At 44.8% G+C, this 21,049-nt stretch overlaps 1 long non-coding RNA gene across 2 annotated transcripts; it reads right to left on the bottom strand.

Annotated features, from left to right (window-relative positions):
• Positions 1-8,130: 8,130 nt before the first annotated feature.
• On the bottom strand, positions 8,131-16,489 carry LOC125413065 (uncharacterized). 2 transcript variants are annotated; one of them, XR_015735421.1, is made up of 4 exons: positions 16,363-16,489; positions 13,292-13,715; positions 10,888-11,050; positions 8,131-10,057 (listed from the first exon to the last, which is right to left on the bottom strand). It is a non-coding gene; the product is annotated as an uncharacterized LOC125413065 (long non-coding RNA). The 2 variants fall into 2 exon arrangements; XR_015735422.1 differs by lacking the exon at positions 13,292-13,715.
• Positions 16,490-21,049: the final 4,560 nt, after the last annotated feature.

The following is a 21,049-nucleotide window of genomic DNA, read 5'->3' as shown; positions in this document are numbered from 1 at the left end:
TCTGTGCAGGCTCCCAGCTGTCTCTTCAGTCTCTGTGAGCCCCTGTGAGACCAGGTTAGTCAATTCTACAGGTTTTCTTGTAGTGTCCCTTTGGCTCCTACAATCCTTCCCCCTCTTCTTCAGGATTCCCCAAGTTCTACCTAATGTTTGGCTGTGGGTCTCTGCCTCTGTTTCTATCAGTTGTTGAATGAAGCCTCTCTGATGACAATTGGGCTAGACACCTAGGTTTGGAGGAAAATAGCCCCAAAAGGAGTCTGTTGTGTCATAATGTCTATTAACTCGATTGTTTCTCTGTTAGTTTCTGTCTGGTGACTCATCCATGGGAGAGAGTGAGGTGTTGAGGTTGCCACTGTTATGGTGTGGGATTCTCTGTGTGATTAAAGCTTTAGTAATGTTTCTTTAACAAATGTGGGTCCTCTTGCATTTGGGACAAAGATGAACAGAACTTAAATGTCATCTTGGTTGACTTTTCCTTTGATGAGTATGAAGTATCCTTCCCATCCCTCTTGATTAATTTTGGTTGCACATGGCTACACCAGCTTGCTGCTTCGATCCATTTGCTTGGAAAAGCTTTTTCCAACCCTTTACTCTGAGGTACTATCCCTCGCTGATGCTGAGGTGTGTTTCTTGAATACAACAGAAGGATAAATCCTGTTTTCATATCCATTCTATTAGCCTGGGTCTTTTTACTGGGAAGTTGAGTCTATTGACACTGAGGGATGTTAATGACCAATGATTCTTACTTCCTGTTATCTTGTTGCTGCTATTGATGGTGGTGTGTGTGTGTGTGTGTGTGTGTGTGTGTGTGTGTGTGTGTTTCTCTTCTTTTGATTTTGCTGGTGTGAGATTATTTCCTTTGTTTTCATGGGTGTTGTTAACCTACTTAAGGTTGAGGTTTTCCTTCTAACACCTTCCATAGGGCTGAATTTATAGATAGATACTGACTAAATTTGACTTTATGGTGGAATATTTTATTCTCTCTATCTATGGTAATTGAATGTTAGCCCAGTAGTTTGAGCTGGTATCTGTGGTCTCTTAGAGTCTGTAAGATATCCAGGCCCTTTGGACTTTTAGAGTCTCTATTAAGACGGTTGGGTGTAATTCTAATGTGTATGCATTTGTAAGTTACTTGACCTTTTATCTTGCAACTTTTAATGTTCTTTCTTTATTCTGCATGCTTAGTATTTAGATTATTATGTTGGGGGGACATTCTTTGCTGGTCTAATCTATTTGGTGTTCTGCAAGCTTTCTGTGCATTTATAGGCATCTCCATCTTTTGGTTAAGAAAGTTTTCTTCTATGATTTTGTTGAAGGTATTTTCTGGGTCTTTGAACTGGGTTTATTCTTCTATTCCTACTATTCTTAGGTTTTGTCTTTTCATAGTGCTCCAGATTTCCTGAATGTTTTGTGTCAGGAACTTTTTAGATTTAACGTTTTCTTTGACATCAATAGATCAATGCTGAATCTTTCTTTTATTGTCAAGACTCTGTTGAACAGCCAGAAGAATCCTGAACAAAAAGCACAACCAATTCCAGCACACATTACCTGACTTCAAAATAGGACAGAACTGGGAAAACAAATGCAGGGTTTTGTAGAAACACATACATATGTGTCAATGGAGTAGAACAGAGGACTCAGAAATAAGCCATGTAACCACAGCCATCTGATTCTTAATAAAGGTGCCAAAAATATATGTGTTGGGGAAAAGATATTTTTAAAGAGATAATTCTGGGAAAGTTAAGTATCTACTTAACTAGATAATACTAGAGACTCATCTCTCCCTCCATATAAAAACTAACTCAAAATGGGTAAAACACTGATTTAAGAACTCAAGATATTCTTGGGAAAATATCTTTGCTAGCCATTCATCTAACACAGGACAAATATCCATCCTGTAAAGAACTAAAATAGGGCAGGACATTGTGGCACACTCTAACCCCAGCCCTTGGGGGGAGGGGCTTAAACAGGTAGATCTCTGAGTTCAAGGCCAGCCTGGCTTACATAGCTAGTTCCAGACCATCGGAGATATATAGTCAAAAATGAAAACAAAATAAAAATAATAGCAATTAAACAACCTAGTTAGTAGGTGAGCAAATGCTCTGAATAACTATTTCTGTCCTTGCCTCTCTGGCTCTGTGCATATGTTTGTGTGTGTGTGTGCGCGCGCGCGTGTGTGTGTGTGTGTGTGTGTGCATGATTAGGTGTGTGCATGTGTGTGTGTGTGTATGTGTGTGCACATTTGTCTGTCCCTGGGCAATGAACCCAGAGCAGTTTGGATGTCAGGTAAGTATCTACCACTAAGCAACACTTCCAGCCCTCAATTTCTGAACAATGGACAAATGACCAATAAATACATTTTTATCCACCAGGGAAATGCATTTAGAAACTATGCTGGAATTCCATGGCACCCCAGTCAAAATGACTACCTTTAAAAGAAATTCTGGGGTTGACAAGACGGCTCAGTATGTCAAGTCACTTGGACCCTAGCCTGGTGATCCAGTTTCAGTTCCTAGAACCCAGAATGAGCTGAAGGCACATAGGTGTCCTCTGACCTCTATATCTGCCCCATGACATACACATCCTCCCACACATACACCATGCACACATACAAATAACAGTTATTTTGGTTTGAATAGAGGGATAAATGAATATAGGGACACATTGTTGGTGGGGATGCAAATTAGTGCAGCCACTTTAGAAAATAGCGTGGCGGTTACTGAAGAAACTGAAACAGAGTCGCCATTGTGACCCTCGGATACCACTCCTGGGTGGATGGATACTGGAGGGAAATTACGGGATTGGCCTCGGAGTCTGTCAGTACATGAATGGATAAAAACTGATTTTCCCCAGAAATGCCTGATGGCTAGACTGTGCCTGTGACTGCGCCTCCAGCTTCTGTGGGAGCAGGGAGCGCCTGGTGGCCTGACTTAGCATTTTTGCAGAACCAGGGTGCACCCTGCAGCCAGGTCTCTAGCCCAGCGCCTCAGCGCTCAGTGCAGGGTCCACGTTCTGGTCCATTTTGTCCAGGGTCTCCGGAGGTACTGGAGCTTTGTTTCCAGTGGTATCTGAGATCAACATGGATATGGTGTTCTGATGTCTGAAATGCTGACGGTCACTGCCAAGCCTGAAGTCTGCATTTCTGTGGTTCCAGAGGTCGCTTTGGACCTGTAGCCCTGACTACAGCCCCCTGTTAGTAGACAGGGGGTCTGAAGTTTGGTATCCTATCTCCAGCAGGTTTATAGAATCCAGGGGTGACCAAGATTTTGACTCCATCTGGTCACCTTAGTACTTAGGGTGCTGCCCCACCCTTGATCCTGATGGAACAGAGCCAAGACTGGGTCACTTCAGCCACTCATTCGGTTATCACCATCAAGTTTCGCCGGTCCGCATGGCCGGACCCCACGCAGACAAAACTCTAATATGAGTCACAGAAACCATGATGTCTCCACGCAGAAATAATCGCAAGGCTCTAGAGAGAATTTAGAGCCGTCCTAAAGAGTTAATGATCACAGCGAAGAGTCTAATACAAGCATGCACTTAGGAGATCTGGATCCTGTCCAGATGGTCTCCAAAGCATATGTAACAGTGAAGGAAACATTTTAAAATATGGAGGAAAAGTTTAGAAAGGAGATTGAAACATGGAGAACTAACAAGTAGAAATATTTGAAGTGAAGATGATCGGTCTCGGAAACTACAACAGAGTCCATCGTTAAAGACAGGACTGTGTACAAGAACAAATTTCAGGGGCAGAGGACAGCGGGGAAAAATGAGCATGGATGCTATTCCCAAGGAATCTGGACACTCAAGAGGCCAAACCTGAGAATTCACAGTGTAGATGAAGGACAGGGGTAGCATCGAATGGAAGAGACAATTTCATGAAATTATAACAGAAAGAATCAAGTTTGTAAACACAAGAGCCATGTGTGAAACTCCAAACAGATATAGCCAGGAAAGAAACTCTCCATGACATATTATAATCAGGAGTCAAAAATACAAAGTAAAGAAATAATCCTAGCCGGGCGGTGGTGGTGCACACCTTTAATCCCAGCACTTGGGAGGCAGAGGCAGGCAGATCTCTGTGAGTTCAAGGCCAGCCTGGTCTACAGGCTCCAAAGCTACAGGGAAACCCTATCTCGAAAAAACAAAGGTAAAAGTTAAAAATAAAAAATGAAAGAAAAAGAACAACAACAAAGAAATAATATTTAAAACAGCATGAGAAAAAAAAGATAGCTCACAAAGGCAGACATGTCAGGAACTGAATCTTGTAGCTGTGCTTTATTTCAGGGAGCTGGCGGCCTGTGGTTAAAGTCCCACCTTCCACCTCATCTCCAGCCAGGAAGGGTGGAAGCAAAGTCCAGCCCGCTCCTCTGGTCAGTAGCTGCCTCATTCCTGAGACTATGCTGTGGGGGTTTCCTTATTTAATATTCCTGTTGTTCGCACTGCTTAGCATGTCTCCCGCCAAGGCTGCTAAACTCTGCGTTCCTCCTGGGGCAGAGCTTACTTCTAGAATAGAGGTTAATGCAGAACAGTGCTAAACGGCCAAATTGCTTACAAATGTACATAAAGAGACTTCTAGACTGTGAAGTCCACATGTGCTCTTATAATATAGACTGTAAAAGTGCTCCATCTGTCTGTAGTGATATTTTATTTGTATTTTAATAAATAAAGCTTGCCTGAAGATCAGAAGGCAAAACAGCCACACTAGTCAGTCATACAGGCCAGGCAGAGGCGTCACACACCTTTAATCCCAGCAGCCACGTTAGTTAGCCATAGAGGGCAGGCAGTGATAATGCACGCCTTTTATCCAGCACTAGGGAGGAATATAAGGCAAGGTGAGACAAAGAGGAACTCCCTGTCTAAAATCATAGAGGTAAGAGCTCACTCTAGTGGCTTGGCTGCTTTGCTTTTCTGATCTTTAGGTTGAAGCCCACTATCTGTCTCTGGGTTTTTTATTGTTCGTGCTACATCTGTCTGTGCTGTTCCTCATCAGATCGTGTGTAGGCTGAGCACCAGGCTTCTTAGACGTTCTCTGTGTCTCAGTCTGCTAGTGTTACTCATGTACCCTGGGGAGAACTAAATTGGACTGGAGGATATATAAGGGTTAGTGAAAGGAAACGGATAGGGAAGAACATTCTAGACACAGCAGGAGCTGGTATTTGGGAAGAAGCAAGTCTTGCTGAAGGAAATGTTTTTTCAAGTATCAGTCAGAGACATAAAGTGGAGGAAGTTAGGAAGGTACCCAGAGCGGAGGAGCCACACCGGAAAGCGGGTGATCCAGAAGACAGCGTTTCCAACTCAGAGCAGAGGAGCTGCTTTATGACATCCTCTCCAAACTCACTTTGTGGCTCTGGATCAGTTTTAAAATGGACCTAAATCATCCATTAATCAGCAGCAATGATGGGAAAAAATGTCAGACATATTCTATTTGAATTATCAGACTCAAAACAAGAGAAACCACCAACACCAATCCCAGATCCAATCCCAGGTCACCTGAAGGGCAATTTTTAAAAAGAATAGTTGTTGTCATTTATCAAGAACTTAATTGCAGAACAATTCCACTTATAGAAGCTCATTTATTATTTTTAACAACTCTATGCTCTTTAGGGATATAGCGTTTTTCATAGTTTTAAATATTTACTTATTTTTACGTCCATGGGTGTTCTTCCTGCACATACATCCATGAACCATGTGTGTGCCTGATGCCCATCAGGGCCAGAAGACATCAGATGCCCTAAGACTGTAGTTATTAACTGTTGTGAACTGCCATGTGAGTGCTGGGAATCAAACCAGCCAGTGCTCTTAACTGCTGAGCCATCTCTTCCATATTTAAAAACAGAAAGGTGAAACTCACGGGATTAGACACCCAGGTAGACAAAGCCAGCGGGAACCACACCCAGCCTTCTTTCTTATTCCAGCACCCAAATGTCGGTCTCCTTTTCCTTTGAGGTCCAATGACCACCAGGCCACGAGGACAAAGGAGCAGAAGCAGCTAGCAGGGTTCTACTCTAGAGTCAGAGATAAGTAGGCTGTTGGGAAGGGCAGCCGGGCTCACCTAACTGCCTGGCAGCATGCTCCTATCACAAAGCTGCTAGCACAATGCCTGTTATCATGATGGCTGGGGGGTGGGGGAGGTTGTTTGTAGAGAACTGTGCCAAAGGTCACACCTAAGATAAGTCAGCCAGCCAGGCTTAGAGAGAGCCTCCAAACAAAGTCAGGCAGAGAGTGGGAAAGCCCCCAAGATGGGTAGGGAGTCCTCCATCTCGGGCCAAGCTCAGAGAGAGCTGCCTGGACATGGGGAACTGCAACCTTTAACCTGTAGGGCCACCCAACATCCAGGCTCTGAATCTCTTGATTTTCTGTCTTCCATGATCTGCAAAGCCCACAGCCTGTGGCTCTGAAGCTGAGAAGGGCCTGAAAAGAGCCCTCCTTTTCCTGGAACTGGGTGGGAGTTTTCACCCTGGAAATCTGTCTCTTTCTTTGAACCTCTCTAAGATCTGATCAAGTTGTGGAGAATTAACCCAGCATCACTGGTCACAAATTCTTAATTATGTGACTATATCACTTTATAAAACCCTCACCCCCATGCCCACCCCTGCATCTTCGCTCTTGTCATATAAGTTTAGGAAATGCACCAGGTAGACAGGGAGAAGGAGGAAATGCAATGGCAATATCTATTAGGCATTGTGCTGAGGACTTCGCCTGCATTTTCTCTCTCTACCCTAATAAGACAACAAGATAAATATTTCAAATTTCCTGTCATAATCAGAAAACTTAAAGAGGTTCAGTGCTTCCCTAAGAGCATTTGGAGGTACTGACATCGTCTTTGGTTTAAATTGAGGGCAAGAGATAGACATAGCTAAACAGTCGTGGTCCAGGTGTGGTCCAGGCTCTAGGGTGTTCCAACAGAGGTCTGAGAAGTTGTCAGGCTGTGTGAAATCTCTTCCCAGGAGACAAATTCCTTCTTTGGTACTAAACTCTAGCCTTTCTCTTCTCCAAACACAGGCTTCCTGGGGGAATTTCAGTTCCTTGGCGATAACTGTGTTAATTGTCTAATACCGAAGGGGAGGGGCACAAGTATCTCTCCTTAGAGTATCTTTCCCTGTTACAGAAGACAGGGACTGGAGATTCAGATTAACTCCAAATCTTTAGAATTTACTGGATTGTTATTCAATCCATGATGGGCCTTTTGGACCATTTATGCTAATGAGATGACTCATAGTGCTTTCCTGAGAGTTTATGTTAATGACATCACTCAAGTTGTGTCTGGGTGAGCCAGAAAGAGGGGTTGGGACGCTCAGTTGTATTCTATCTTCCCAGGTCCTGGGGACTGGAGGCAGCCAGAGGATGGGACAAGGAAGGCGGAGTAAAGCCTTCACTTTGGTGACTGGGCGAGGTCAAGGGTCGGCAGTGCGCCATACATAGGTTGCTGCGTGTGGATGCCAGAAGGTGATGTGTTCTGGAAGCTGCAGAGCTTTCTGTTTGGAGTCCTCTTGTCCCAAATTCTGGGCTCCACTCTTTCTTCAAACGTCAGATTTGTACCCTTTTGCCATAATAAGCTGTAATCATAAATATTGTACTGCCTGAGTCCTGTGAGCCATTTCAACAGTTTAGTAAACATAAGGGAGTCTGGAAAAGCCTTAAATATATGGTCAGCTGCCTGAAATGAGGATGACCTTGGGTGCTCCCAAACTTCCGCCTGGTCTCAGAAGTCCTGGCAGACAGGACAACCTTTTAACCTCATTTGGATGAGCTCAGGTATAAAGTAATATGCATAAGACCACACAACAAATGGATGTTGTAACTGACATGTAATCCTTGGTATCTCAGTGACAGACTGTCCTGAGAACAGCTTGGGTTTATTCTTCCCAGGAGCCTACCAGAGATGATCACTCAGACACAATATTAGAAGTCTTTATTCTGGCTGGCTGGGACTAAACTCGGGTGTTCAGGACCAAAGTGCAGCATGAGTGACCAGAGCAGAGAGGTTTTAAAGGCAAAAGCCTTGTTCTGGCATCTCACTCAGCAGCTGCAGAGGAACAAGTGGGCTTACCAGAAGCTGAGATAAGCTGGGGGGGGGGGAGGCGTCTGATCTTGGGCTCCTAGAATAGAGCTGGGTGATTTTCAGTGGGATTCTCCTCCATCAAGGAGATCAAATTCTAGCTAAATCTAAAATGGCCTCAGCAAGACTACAAGATGGAGGAACCTCTGCCCTGTCCGTTATGAACAGAGACTGTGCCCCTGGAATGTAACTCTGCAACTTGGTAATCTCCACTTTTCTTGTTTATACATATAGAGCAGAGGGCAAGTTTGTCCCACAGGCAACATTTGGACATGTCCAGAAGCACATTGCTGTCTAAAGGGCAGAGAGCAAGGGTATTAGACACCCTGCAGTGCATAGAACAACCTTCCTTCGTCACCAGCTAAAAATTGTCTGGTCCAGTGCTGATTGCACTGAGGCTGGAAAACTCTGAAGGGTTGTGACCACCCTTCTCTGCTGCCTAGCTCAAGGGTTTCCTCAAGGAGCCTGTGTTACTGTGAGTGCTCTGGAAAGCAGACACTAAGATACAATTGGGCCTGGCCATGTCCTGAAGACACAAGCAGGTTACATGAAAAGTTGTCAAATGCTTATGGTTTCTGCTCTTATTAAAATGCCCTCTGCTGCCAGCATTCACCTAGAGCCTCCGGGGGTGTGTTCTGTCGTCAGATGACTGAGGAAGGAGAGACTAGGGCCTGGCTTGCTGATGGCTTTGCGTGCTGTGTAGGCAGCACCCAGAAGTGGACAGCACCAATATTGTAACCCCTTTGACAACTGTGAAAGACACCCACCCACAAGGGGAAATTTTCACAGTAGTACACATGGTCACATAATTTGTTGGGAAGCAGAAATTACCAGATGTAAAATTATTCCCTGACTCATGAGCTGTAGCTAATGGATTGGCTGGAAGGTCAGAGACTTGGAAAGAGAATGATGGGAAAAACTGGTGAGAAAGACAACTGAGGAAGAATAATGTGGATCGATCTCTCCAAATGCTCGACGGATGTGGGATTTGGGTCCCATGTAAATGTTCATCAAAAGGTGACCAGATGCAGAGGAGTTCAATAAGCATGTAGATAGATGATCCATTCTGTGGACAGTCAGCCTTTTCTCCAGCCATTCCTGTCATGGCACAACAGGTCCATGAACCAAGTGGTGATGGTGGCTGAGATGGGGTTTATGTGTGTGCTTAACAACACAGCCCTCAACTCACCCAGGCTGAGGCGGCTACACGCTCTGCTGAGTGCCAGCTCTCAAAACAGCAGAGGTCAACACTGAGCCCGAGGTAAGGCTCTGTCCCCCAGGATGACCAGCGACCTAGTGGTGGGCTGACTACACCGAACCACTTCTCCCCTGTAAAGAACAACACTTCTTGCCAAGGGTGGAGAATGGGTAGTACAGAATGGGTAGTAGAGAAGGCAGTTATAAATACCAGCTAAGGGCACGTGACCAGTGCAGAAATGAGGGTTACAAGTGGCGTGAGTTTTCCTATTGTATTTGTTGAGAATGTGTTTGTACAGATATTTGTGTTTTCTTTCTTCAATTTCTTTTTCATGTGATACAAATCAATTAAGAGAATATCAGCAGGGCTAGAGAGATGGCTCAGCAGTTAAAAACATTGGCTGCTCTTACAGAGGACCCAGGTTCAATCCCCAGAATCCACGTGCAGCTTACAATTGTCTATAACTCCAGTTCCAGGGGATCTGACACCCTTGCATAGACATACAAGAATGCAAACCACCAATGCCTATAAAATAAGTAAATAAGTAATTAAAAAAAAAATTCAGAATCAATTGTTTCTCGGGCACCACAAGAAAACCCACAGAACTAACTAACTTGAACTCACAGGGGCTGACGGAGACTAAACCAACAGCCAGAGAGGCTGCCCCTGCTTCTGCTGCATGCCTTTGGGCCCCATCCTCCTACAGGATCGCCTCCTCCATCCTTAATCGACGAGGCTGCTTGTCTCGCTGCAGCTTGTTGTCCTGTGGCTATTGATATCCCTGGGAGGCCGGCCCTTCTCTGGAGAAAACCAGAAGAGGAGCAGTGAATGTGGGGAGGTGGAGGAGGGGACTGGGAGCAGAGGAGAGGGGGGAAACTTTAATTGGGATGTAAAAACAAAAAAATAAATAAATAAACAGATATTCATGCAGAAAAACTGTGCAAAGCCTGTCGTTGGCAACAACCCTAAAACTCGAGAATGGTATGGCTGGCTCATATGGCAAATCTAGCTCTAACTTTTGAAAAACCTCCACACTGATTTCCATAGTGGCCACACCAGTTTGCACCACCACCTGGAGCAATTAAGTATTCCCTTTCCCCCACATTTATTTATTTACTTATTCATCCACTCAGCCATTTTGACTGGGATAAGAGGAAATCGTAAAGTCGCTTTAATTTGCATTTCCCTGACAGCTAAGGGCGCTGAATATTTTTAAAAAATGTTTCTTAGCCACTTATGTTTCAACTTCTGAGAATTCCGTTTAGTTCCGTGCCCTGAGGTTTCTTGGCTTGTTTGTTTTGATGTTTAATTTTCTCATATGTTCTAGATACTACCCTTCTGTCAGATAAACAGATAACTGATGAACATTTTTTTCCACTCTGCAGACTGTTTTGCTCAAGTGGATGGTGTCTCTTGCTGTACAAAACGTCTTAGTTTTGTGAGGTTCTGTTTGTCAATTGTCGGTCTTCAGCTCTGCTCTATCAGGGTCCTGCTAAGAATGCCCGTCCCCACTTTCTTATCTCCCAGACTGTTGCTAATGCTATTGGCTCCCCTCTAGATGGAAGACCTTATTGCTGAAGACATCATGTATTTGAGCCACAAAATGAAGAAATACGAAGCTGGTACTGACCTGGAAACTCCATGCCTACTGATTGACTTTCAAGGTGCTAGAAAGTTCCGTGCAGGAGAAAGGTCATCACAGGCCTTACCGGCTGTAGTCATGACTGGTCTGGCACACCATGCCCAATGGCTCGATAGTAACCAACCGCTTTTCTGGTTGAATTTCAGTCCCCCTGCACAAGATAAAACCTCATACTTGACAATCTTGCTGAGCCAAGAACCTGCAGCTCCACAGATCATAGACCATGGGGGAGAACACGCTGCTATTCTTCTAAATGGACATAGAATTAAACCAAATCCTAACGACTTGCCAGCATCCCATAGATCAGGCACCTCTAAGTCCTCATCAGAGAAGCTTCTATTTGCTATATATGGTGATTACTACAAAGACCCACATCTGTCCTCAGCCCTGTCTCCCAAGGCTTGGGGTTACTGTGGAAGGGAGCAGAAGGGCTGGGAAAGCCACAGCGTCCTCCAAACACACACACACACACACACACACACACACACACACACACACACATGTCAGCTGCACCTATGCAGTCGCAGTGATTAGACACATGCACAAGCCGGACCACGTCTGCCGTGGAGAGAGGAGGTGGACATGATATCCCATCCTTAGCAATTGGTAGCTAGTGGCAGTTGAAGAGACAGTTTTCTTTAAGAATTTTGGCCCTAGGGTTGGTGAGATGGTTTTAGTTAGTCTCGGTAGGAGCCATCTATGCAGGGGACGTAAATGTCCAGGGGAGGAAGCTATGGTGCACACTCTCCGCACTCTACCAGCACTGGTACTCAGACCCAGAGGAAGGCTTTGTCCTTTCCTTCTGAGCCTCTCCCTGGGGCGGGGCGGGGTGGGGCAGAGAAGGGAGGGACGAGGCAGGGCAGGGCAGAGAAAGCAAAGGAGGGGTGGGGTAGGGCAGAGAAGAGTGGGACAGGGCAGGGCAGAGAGTCTTGCCAGTTTTGGGTCTGAGGTTAGGGTCCTTGACAGGTGCTTGGTGGGGGGCAGGGAGTGGGCATGTTCTGTTTAAGCTGACTATGTTAGGAAGCCCACCTCCTTTCTAGCTTGTTTTTCCCTTTTTTCTGCTGTCCTCACTCCCTTGATTGTGATTCTGAATAAATGACCTGCAGCCAAGTCTGTATCTGAGACTTCATTTTCAGGAAACCCAAATTAGGACAGATATAAATACACATTTCACAGAGCGAAAAGGAACAACCAACAAGCCTAGGGAGAAAGGCTCAACTTGAGAGTATAACTTTGTTTGAGATAGCACAGGTTGACCTTGTACTTGCTCTGACCTTGTGTCTCCCGAGTGCCTGTTGGTGGGGTTGTGACAGTTAATCTTGGTTGTCAGCTTGGCTACATCTAGAATCAACTAAAACCCCCAGAGCTGGGACTCCAGCTCGACGGGGACTGCTGAGACATCCAGTCTCATGGACTGAACTTCAGGTTCTTGGTCTTTCCGTTGTGAGACGGCCGGCCATTGTGGGGCTACCTGAACTACTGCCTGTAAGCCACTCTAATAAATCCTAAGGGCTCTGACCCGTCCATGAACCGGGACTAACACACAGGCATACTACAAATACCAGCTTCATATGGCCTTAGGGACTGAAGCCGGGGCTTCTCATACACCAGGGGAGCACTCTCCCTGTAATGGAAAAATTAAATATGCTGCAGGATCCCGGGCGGCAGCAGTAGGCAGCAGAAATGCTGTATAGTAGCGGGCCATGTGGCGGCAGGCAGTGGTCCCTGGGAGCAGCCAGTCCCAGACAAAGACAGCAGCCGGTCCAGAGCGGTGACTGATCCCAGCAGACACACATGGCGGGCAGGCAAAAGACAGAGACATGGATAGGCATGCAGAGTGAGGTTGGGTATTTATTGGGGGAGGTGGATGGGTAAGGAAGAAGGGGAGAAGAGGAGGGGGGGCAGGGAAAGGGGAGAAGTGGGGAGAGAGGAAGACGGAAAAAGAGAGCGAGCTCAGGCTGGAAGCTGAAGATCAGCCTGCCTCAGTGCATGGTGGAGGGAGTGGGCGTGGCTTGTCTCTTAAAGAGACAGAACAACCATTACACTCCCAACTAGTGCTGTCGTTCTGAAGAAGGCATCACAGAGCTCCGTGGGCTGACGTCTAAGCACAGCCAGGCCTCGGGCAGTCCTCACTCACTCTCAGCACCCAGCCCACCTGACCGTTTGCCTCAGAGCATCTGGTGTTTGTCCTGCTCTCCACTCCCCTGCCGTCTCTGAATTTTCCTCCTCCAACACTTTCTTTTCCTACCTCACATTCAGTTGACAACCCCACTTACTGAGGCTGAGGAAGCAAGCAAACATTTCCACGGCCATCATCCGCGGAGCTCGTATCTGCGCATGTTGGCAGCTTCCACGCCTGCCCTCCCTCTCCCGCAGCCAGGCTCCTAGTTACCCTTGCATTGTCCCTCTCTCCCGTGCAGTGGTGTCACCAACACCAACATGTGCTGTGATCCTCATGGAAAGCGACCGGGGAGAACCAAGAGGAAAGACAATTTTCTTCTTCTGCGCTTCTCTTTCTAAAGCCCTTCACAGCAACTCCTCCACAGAATCTGTGGCTGATGTCATTGCTGGTTTCTTCCTTCTTGAAGCCCTTGGAAAGCCCCTGCGTCTCTTGCTTGAGTCTTCCCATACGGCTCCCAGTCTTCATTCTGGTGCTTACTCAACCTTTCCAGAAGTTTCGTGTTGTTTTGCCTGAGGCCCCAGCAACTCTACCGTATTTCTTCCACAGCGGCTACCCACTTGAAACAGGCTGTCAAGGCTTCCTGTCGGGGTGCTCCCTCTCCTCATCCTCCCAGAAGCTTCTCTCTCCTCAGCCACTGGAGGGATCATTAAAACAACGGCAAGGTTCTGAGTCAGATCTTTTCTTCCAGTCTTTCTCATTACACGCAAACTAGAGCCCAGTGTTTTCACCCGGCAGAGGAAATCCCATCTGTGGGCTCCAGCCACTTTCAGTGATCCTATTCCCTCCTCCATCCCTCATCCACTCTCATCTTCTTCCTCACAGCTATTTCTGGAACTGTCTTGTGTTTCACCTCAGAGCTTGGCACATTCGTATCTGGAGTGTTCCTTTTGTAGATATCCACGTGGCTACTCTCGACTCTCGCTCAGCCCCGTCTCTGTCCAATCCATTCTCAGACAGACTCTTGCTGACCCCTCCCCATCTAAGCAGCACCCACACCCTTCTTTGCCTTCTTAGCTTGACTTATTTTCTTCTTTATTTTATATATAGCCTTATACATTTACAGTCTACTCTCATCCCTCACTAAAACAGAAGGGGCTGTATCTATTTTTGATGATACTGTATTCCCATCATCATATTTAGCATAGACTATGTGTTGGGTTAATCTATGCCAAATAAAGGAAAGAACAGGTGTACTTTCCTGTTTTTAGGGAACAGGAAAAGAATTAGGGAAACTTAGTTTCTTAGGGAAACTAAGCAGAAAAGAATTCTTCCCAGAGTTTTTCATGACAGCAAAGTGCTTGCAACAACATTAGCGCCTTCAGTGAAGGACTGGAGAAATAAAATACTTCATCCAATTATTAGAAGAAATAAGCCAATTTAATATGTCCAACTATCAAAGGGAAGAATGTCCAGGTAAAACAGAAAAATAATAAGGTACACTGAGATTACACAAGGCTCCTCCACGGTCCATCTATGATGGAGTCCTACCGCCTGAGTTCAATTAAATACTTAAATTTTAAAAGCAAAACAAAGTGAGAGAAACCTGTGAAGAAAATGAGTTGCTTCTTACTTAACTGGGAGCTGTAGGATGAGATTCCTGCAAGTTGCACGTGAGAGAGCCAGGGACTGGGCTCATCAAAGTCGTGTGACTCATGTCCTCTGAAGGGAACAAAGAATCAAAAACCAAAACTCTCCGAAAGAGGTTGAAGCAATAGAAAGAGGGGTAAGCTAGAAAAGCAAAATCTCCAACATGATGCAGAGGGCAGAGTGACTTAGACAACCTCTGAAGTTAAGACTTAGCTCCAACATCAACAGTGTTAGCAATTCTGATGTTTAAAATAACTTCCCTGGGTGCCCGCATGTCCTGTTCACATCTCACAGGAAGCTGGTACCATAGGTTTCAAAATTACCCTGGTTCTACCAGGGAAAGAAATAAAACAAGGGAGGATAAGTGGCTTACGAGGTGTCACATGACTGTATTAGCCACACTGCTATCCAAGTGGAAGCTGATTGGCTCAGGAAGCCTGGTTCCAGAATCCCTTCTTTTACTAGTTCACCAGCCATCGTGTGGTTAGCAGTTGGGCCACTGAAGATCTCAGGGCAGCACTCCAGGGTAGTGACAGGAGGAGTCAGAGTGTATATGGAATGGCTGCAGATGGCACCAGTGGTCCCTGAGTAGGAACATGGCAATGTCTGTGCTGGTGAACAGAGAAATGACTATCTTTCTGCCGAGAGAGGTGGACAGGAGTCCATCAGTAAGGTTGGACCCATGGGCTCAGCTGGACATACGTGTGTATTTGGCCCTACTGTGCAAGGCATTGGCTGAGTCTGGGGACATTCTGATGGACTTAGGTTATTCGTGTGTGTACACTACCACAAAGTAAGTTATCGAGACCAAACCTAAAGCTAAGGCTCCAGGAGAAGCAGATCCAGGAATGGGACCCCAGGGACTTGAACAGGCCAGGCTAGGATTCTACCCTGAGTTACAGTTTATCCACTGTAGCTGAAGCTCCTTCTGTTGAATAAACAAATGGTATATATAAGTCACTCTAAATATTCATACCATTAAAAAATGAATTTTGGAAAAAAATGTTTCTTAGAATATCTTCAAAACCAAAAAGGTAGAATATTTCACTTTAAAAAAGGAATTTTAAGTTAATATATATTAACTTTTAATATATATTTTTTAGTTTATTTATTTATCTGAAAACGGACTTAGGAGATGGCTTAACAATCAGCAAATTCACGACTGTAAGCAAGACTACTTTGTCCTGTGGTCCTTCATTACACAGAAACGCTAGGTCTGTGCTTGTGAGTAAGGAAGTGTCATCTTCAACTTTTAGAAATCATAGTGAATAGAAATTTTAACTGAAAGATCAAAGGTACAAATCAAGAAATTCATTCCCAGAGAGAGGTTACCCGAGATGCAGTCATTTTTATGAATATTTATGCATTCATATAAATCACCCTGTGCCTACCGTAGTTACTGAATCCCTTAGACACCCTTTTACTCATAGAGTGTAATTGCAGTGCTATGACAATAAAGGACCTGATACTTATGCAGGCATCTCTTTTCTGTTTGTGGGTTTTTTGTTTTTGTTTTTGTTTTATGAGATGAAGTAGGTCCTCCTAGAGTGGCCACAGAGTCCCACCAGCTCCCTGCTGCACCTTGCCCCCCTTGGATAGTTCAGAACTGTCCGTTGGCTTTTCTAGTGTCCCTCCCCTCCTTGCTGCTGCCCAGCACATTCAGAACTCTCTAAAAGTATTTTTGATTGACTCACCCACTGGCCTTACTGCTCCGCACTTGCCCATTGCTCCGTAGCACTGCCCACAAAGCCTGGAAGATCCACTCGCTGCCTCACACGCATCCTCCTTGCACGATACTTCCACACCTCTGCACTGGGCCACAGCAAGCAGGGAAGTCATTGCATATGCATTGTCTTCTCCCAGGAACAAACAGGACGGCTGCCGCCCTCCCTGCTCCTGATAACGGCGCCTCCCTTTCGTCTCCAGCTCAAAGGCCCCTGTCTATGTATGGCACTGCTATTCCAGTAAGTTTGGATAGATATAGAAAGTTCCTTCTTTATGCATTGATATTCTAGCGATGGGGTCACAGTCATGTGTAAATGTGTAGCTTGGCATGGGCTGCTGTGCTAAGAAGGGAGGAGGGAATGTTACCATGGGGTGGGTGTGAAGGGAGGAAGGGGCAACGCCCAGGCTGGAGGTGGAAATGATACTTTAGACAGGTGAGCTGGGAAGTTCTCTCAGCCAAGGGGGCATTTGAGTGGAGCTGGAAAGAAGAGAGGTAGAAGTCAAGGGTTGAATGAGGCAAAGCCCAGCAGGCAATGCAAAAAAAGGTCCCCCAAAGCCCAGGAGGCAATATGAGAAAATGCCCCCCCCCAAAAGCCCTGGTTCAGACTGTTCTTTACAGTTCCACAAGAGCAAGAGCAGATGTAGAGCAGGGTGAGCAGGAGGTCGAGGTGGGGAGCTGAGGTCTGAGAGGCAGTGGGGAAGGGGCTGCCTTCATGGAGGCCAGCAGCAAAGCAAAGCACTTCCGTTCGAGGGAGAAAGAGCATCATAGGATCTGAACAGATGAGAGCCAGGATTCAGTTTCTGAAGGATTTGGGCTGTTCTATGGCTCACAGCCAACAGTAGACTCTGGGAGGCAGCGAGAGTCCGAAGCCCAAATGGTAGGGGACGGTGGTAGAGAAGTGATAGGATTCTGGACTTGCCTTGAGAGCGGAGTGGCAGGCTTCTTAGTGTCCCCAAGCCTGGGTCAGGCCACGGTGTCCCTGCCTCGGATCTCCGTGAGCGTCTGCACGAGGTTTTCAGACAAGAAGCAAAGCTGCAGCCACTGAAGGACTTCCTTCAGAAGTCTCTCGGTCTAACCAGAGAGAGGTTAGACCGTCCAGGACAAGGAGGCTCAGGGCTTTATTCATGCCTGGAGGGCCCGCCGCAGGCTGTAGGAACTCACCGAGAAAACTGTCGTCTTCTGGGGTTGCCCAGGTTAATGAGTGGACTGAAAAGTAGTAGCTGGACCCTGAGCCACACCTGTGTCCTATGCCAGAGTCCAGGCCCACAGGCTGGACGCTCCATGTTGGGCTCTCCTAAAGGACGAGAGCTTGGCCTGGGGCAAGATCTGAGAGGTTTGGTGCTGTAGGAATTAAAGTAGCTGTTAAGTTACCAGCCCACGTATACTATAAATGCCAATGTAAAGCACACATACCACCTCTCTTCCAACAGCGTGATTTGGTTCCTGTTCCCCATTCATGCAGAGGACGATTTTTATAAAACCCCTGCCACAGAAGAGCTGAGTACTGCAACTTGGAAATCTCCCGAGCTCATGCACAAATCCGCCCCCCATAGCCATGCACCTTGCCGCGGGATAACTTCTGCCGCTTCCGTTTGTGCTCCTTGCCCGTGAGTTCTGGGGCTTCTTGCTCTGTGAACGGAATTGATTTAATTGCTTTTAATTTGGCAGGCAAAGCATATTAATCAGTATTTAATCAGCACCAAGGCAAGGAAACCAAAGCAGCTCAGGGCTGTTCGTGGCACCAGGTTGCGCCACTGTTTGGGACTCTGCAACCACAACACCAGCTGCACAATAAAGAATATTACAACTTAAAACAATTTACTGGACCTCATAACATAAGGTAAATGTTTTACTAATTAATAAATCAATAAATTTGAAAGTTATATAATTGAAGACAATGTTACCATAAAGAATTTTAGTTACTTTTTTGCTAATACTATGGATTGTATTCTGCAAGACTTATATGGTTACATCCATATATTGGATATTGGTACTCAGTTTTTTCTTCATATTATATCCTTAAGAAAATGCTTTGATAACAAAGCCAAGATTGAGGTGCTTATAGAAATGATACAGTCTTTACAGACTAATAATGAACAATTAGCTGACAGGATTAATACAATTGAAAATCAAAAGTTACCTGAAAAACATAATACTATTGAGAAGGGTAACATTAATTGACAGACAAAATTGAATCCATGACAAAGGATACTGAGAAATCATCTGAAAGAATTCATACTGTTGAATTTGACAATGAAAATGTGTTAAAAAGTTATGATAGGTTAGCAGATAGAGTGTCTCTCCAGGATGGCAATCTGTATGCTATCCAAATAATGCCCAAGGATGAGATGTTATCTTTAAAAAAAAATTCAGACCTTGGAATTGCATGTGCAGAATGAGGACCAGAGGCTAGGTCCTCAATGAAATCACTAGAAATATATACAGGCCAGGAGATTCAGGCTTTAGAAAAGACAATAGTAAAAAGATTTGAAATGATTGAGGAAATTATTGGAGCTGATGAACAGGGAAAGAAGGCACAAGGACAGGATTCCACATCGCCAGTAGCTGTCACAGGTGACTTACCCAGGGTTTTAGCTTCCTACCCTGTAATCTATTCTGACAAAGAATCAAGTTCTAAAGACCCAAAAGTATCCAAAGATGAATACCTATAGGAACAAATGATCCAAAAGAAATTAATCAAGCTGCTGTAACTTATGGTTTGCATTCTGCATTTGTTAGGGAGATGATAAAGACATGGTCTTCTAGCATCAAAGCAACACCACATGATTGGATTCAGTTAGTTTCAGCAGTACTGGATGATGGGCCTCAACTGAGGTTTAAATGTTATTTCAGAGAAGAGGCTAAAATTTTAGAACAATAGGGAAAAGCAAAAGGACTTGAGACTTCCCAAGATCAAATTCTTCGTGAGGGCACTTATGCTAACTCACAGTCTCAAGCTCTTTACGATGAGCAAATTTGTCCCTAAGCCAGAAAGCAGCCTTAAATGCTTGGGCCAGGATTCAAGAACCAAGAAATTGAATTGAATCATATACCGGGGTTAAAAAGGGCCAGAGAGAACTCTTTAGTGAGTTTTTTTTTGTTTTTGTTTTTTTTTCAAAGATTAACTAAGGCTGTAAAAATAGGAGTAACAGATCCAGATGCTAGACGAGTACTTATTGAATCTCTGGCTTTTGAAAATGCCAACTTAGAATGCAAAAAGATACTTGGGCCTTTAAAGATTAGATCAGCACCAATGGATCCTACATACAATGAACATTGAGACATTTGACTATAATACTGAATCTTGGGTAGAAGAAGCAATTTCCAAAGGTATTAGGAGACATCAAAATGCTAAATGTTTTAATTGTGGTAGAATGGGACATCTGAGAATGAATTGTAGACAAGGAATTCCTAGGAATAATGTCTCTTCTGGGAATGGCAAGAATAGGAGGACTCAGCCTTCAGGTATAAAGGCCAACATTGGACCAATGAAGCAGATCAACAAACGACAGACAAGAGAACCTGATACCATTGAGAAACTCCTTGGGGGGGGGGGGCTCTCAGAGGCCCCCAAGCCAAAAGTGGTCCAGTCATTTCCAGTCACTGTGGAGGACATGTCTCGCCAGGAAAATTTAAAAATCCAGAACCTTCTGTAAAAGACCATACTGTTCTGGGTGATGGAATAAGCATGGAGGATAAATCAAAAATTCCAATAGGAAATAGGAAACGTATATTCTGGCAGACTTCAATAAGTGATCAAAGACCAAAGCTAAGAGTGTGTATAAATGGCATTGTAATTGTAGGTTTGATAGACACAGGTGCAGACGTGAGTTATCATTACTCCAGAATCTTGTCTTCCAAATCGGCTTCTTCAAGAGGCAGATGTTCAATTACTAGGAATTATCTCAAGTAAAACAAAGCACAAGATGGGTTGAATGCAGAGAACTAGAAGGACAGAGAGGGAAGCTGAGGCCATATGTGGCTAATATTGCAGTGAATTTATGGAGTGTGACCTGCTGCAGCAATGGAATACCCAGATTAACATTCCTGCAGTCCCAGAAACTCATAATTCTGGGAAAGATATTATAAGGTACTATACACAAAGGTCACCAGCCATTCAGGCTGTATAAGAACACAAAGCAACTAGCAAACATTTAGAGGTATCAACAGCCCTACCTTTAAAATGGTTAACTGAGAAACCAATATGGGTTAAACAGTGGCCATTAACAGAAGACAAACTGCAGGCTTTAGAACATCTGGTACAGGAGCAACTAGATGCTCACCATATTGAAGAATCTACCAGCCCTTGGAATTCTCCTGTATTTGTTGTTAAAAGGAAATCTGAAAAATGGAGAATGGTGACAGATTTAAGAGCTGTCAACAAGGTATTCAACCTATGGGCCCTCTACAAAGAATTCCTCTGCCTTCTCTATTACCAAAACGATGGCCTCTTATAGTTATTGATTTAAAAGATTGTTTCTTCACTATACCTTTACAAGAAAAGGACAGAGAAAAATTTTCCTTCACAGTGCCTACTTATAATAATTTTCAACCTACTAGGAGATACCAGTGGACTATCTCACAGAGAATGCTCAATGCCAATACTTTGTAAGTTAGCCCTTGGAAATAGCATGCAAAAAAATTCCTAAATCATT

The sequence above is a fragment of the Myodes glareolus genome, chromosome 18 (assembly GCF_982192425.1).
Source record: "Myodes glareolus chromosome 18, mMyoGla1.1, whole genome shotgun sequence".
NCBI lineage: Eukaryota > Metazoa > Chordata > Mammalia > Rodentia > Cricetidae > Myodes > Myodes glareolus.
The sequence above is the reverse complement of the archived record's forward strand: the minus strand, read 5'-3'. Positions and strand labels throughout refer to the sequence as shown.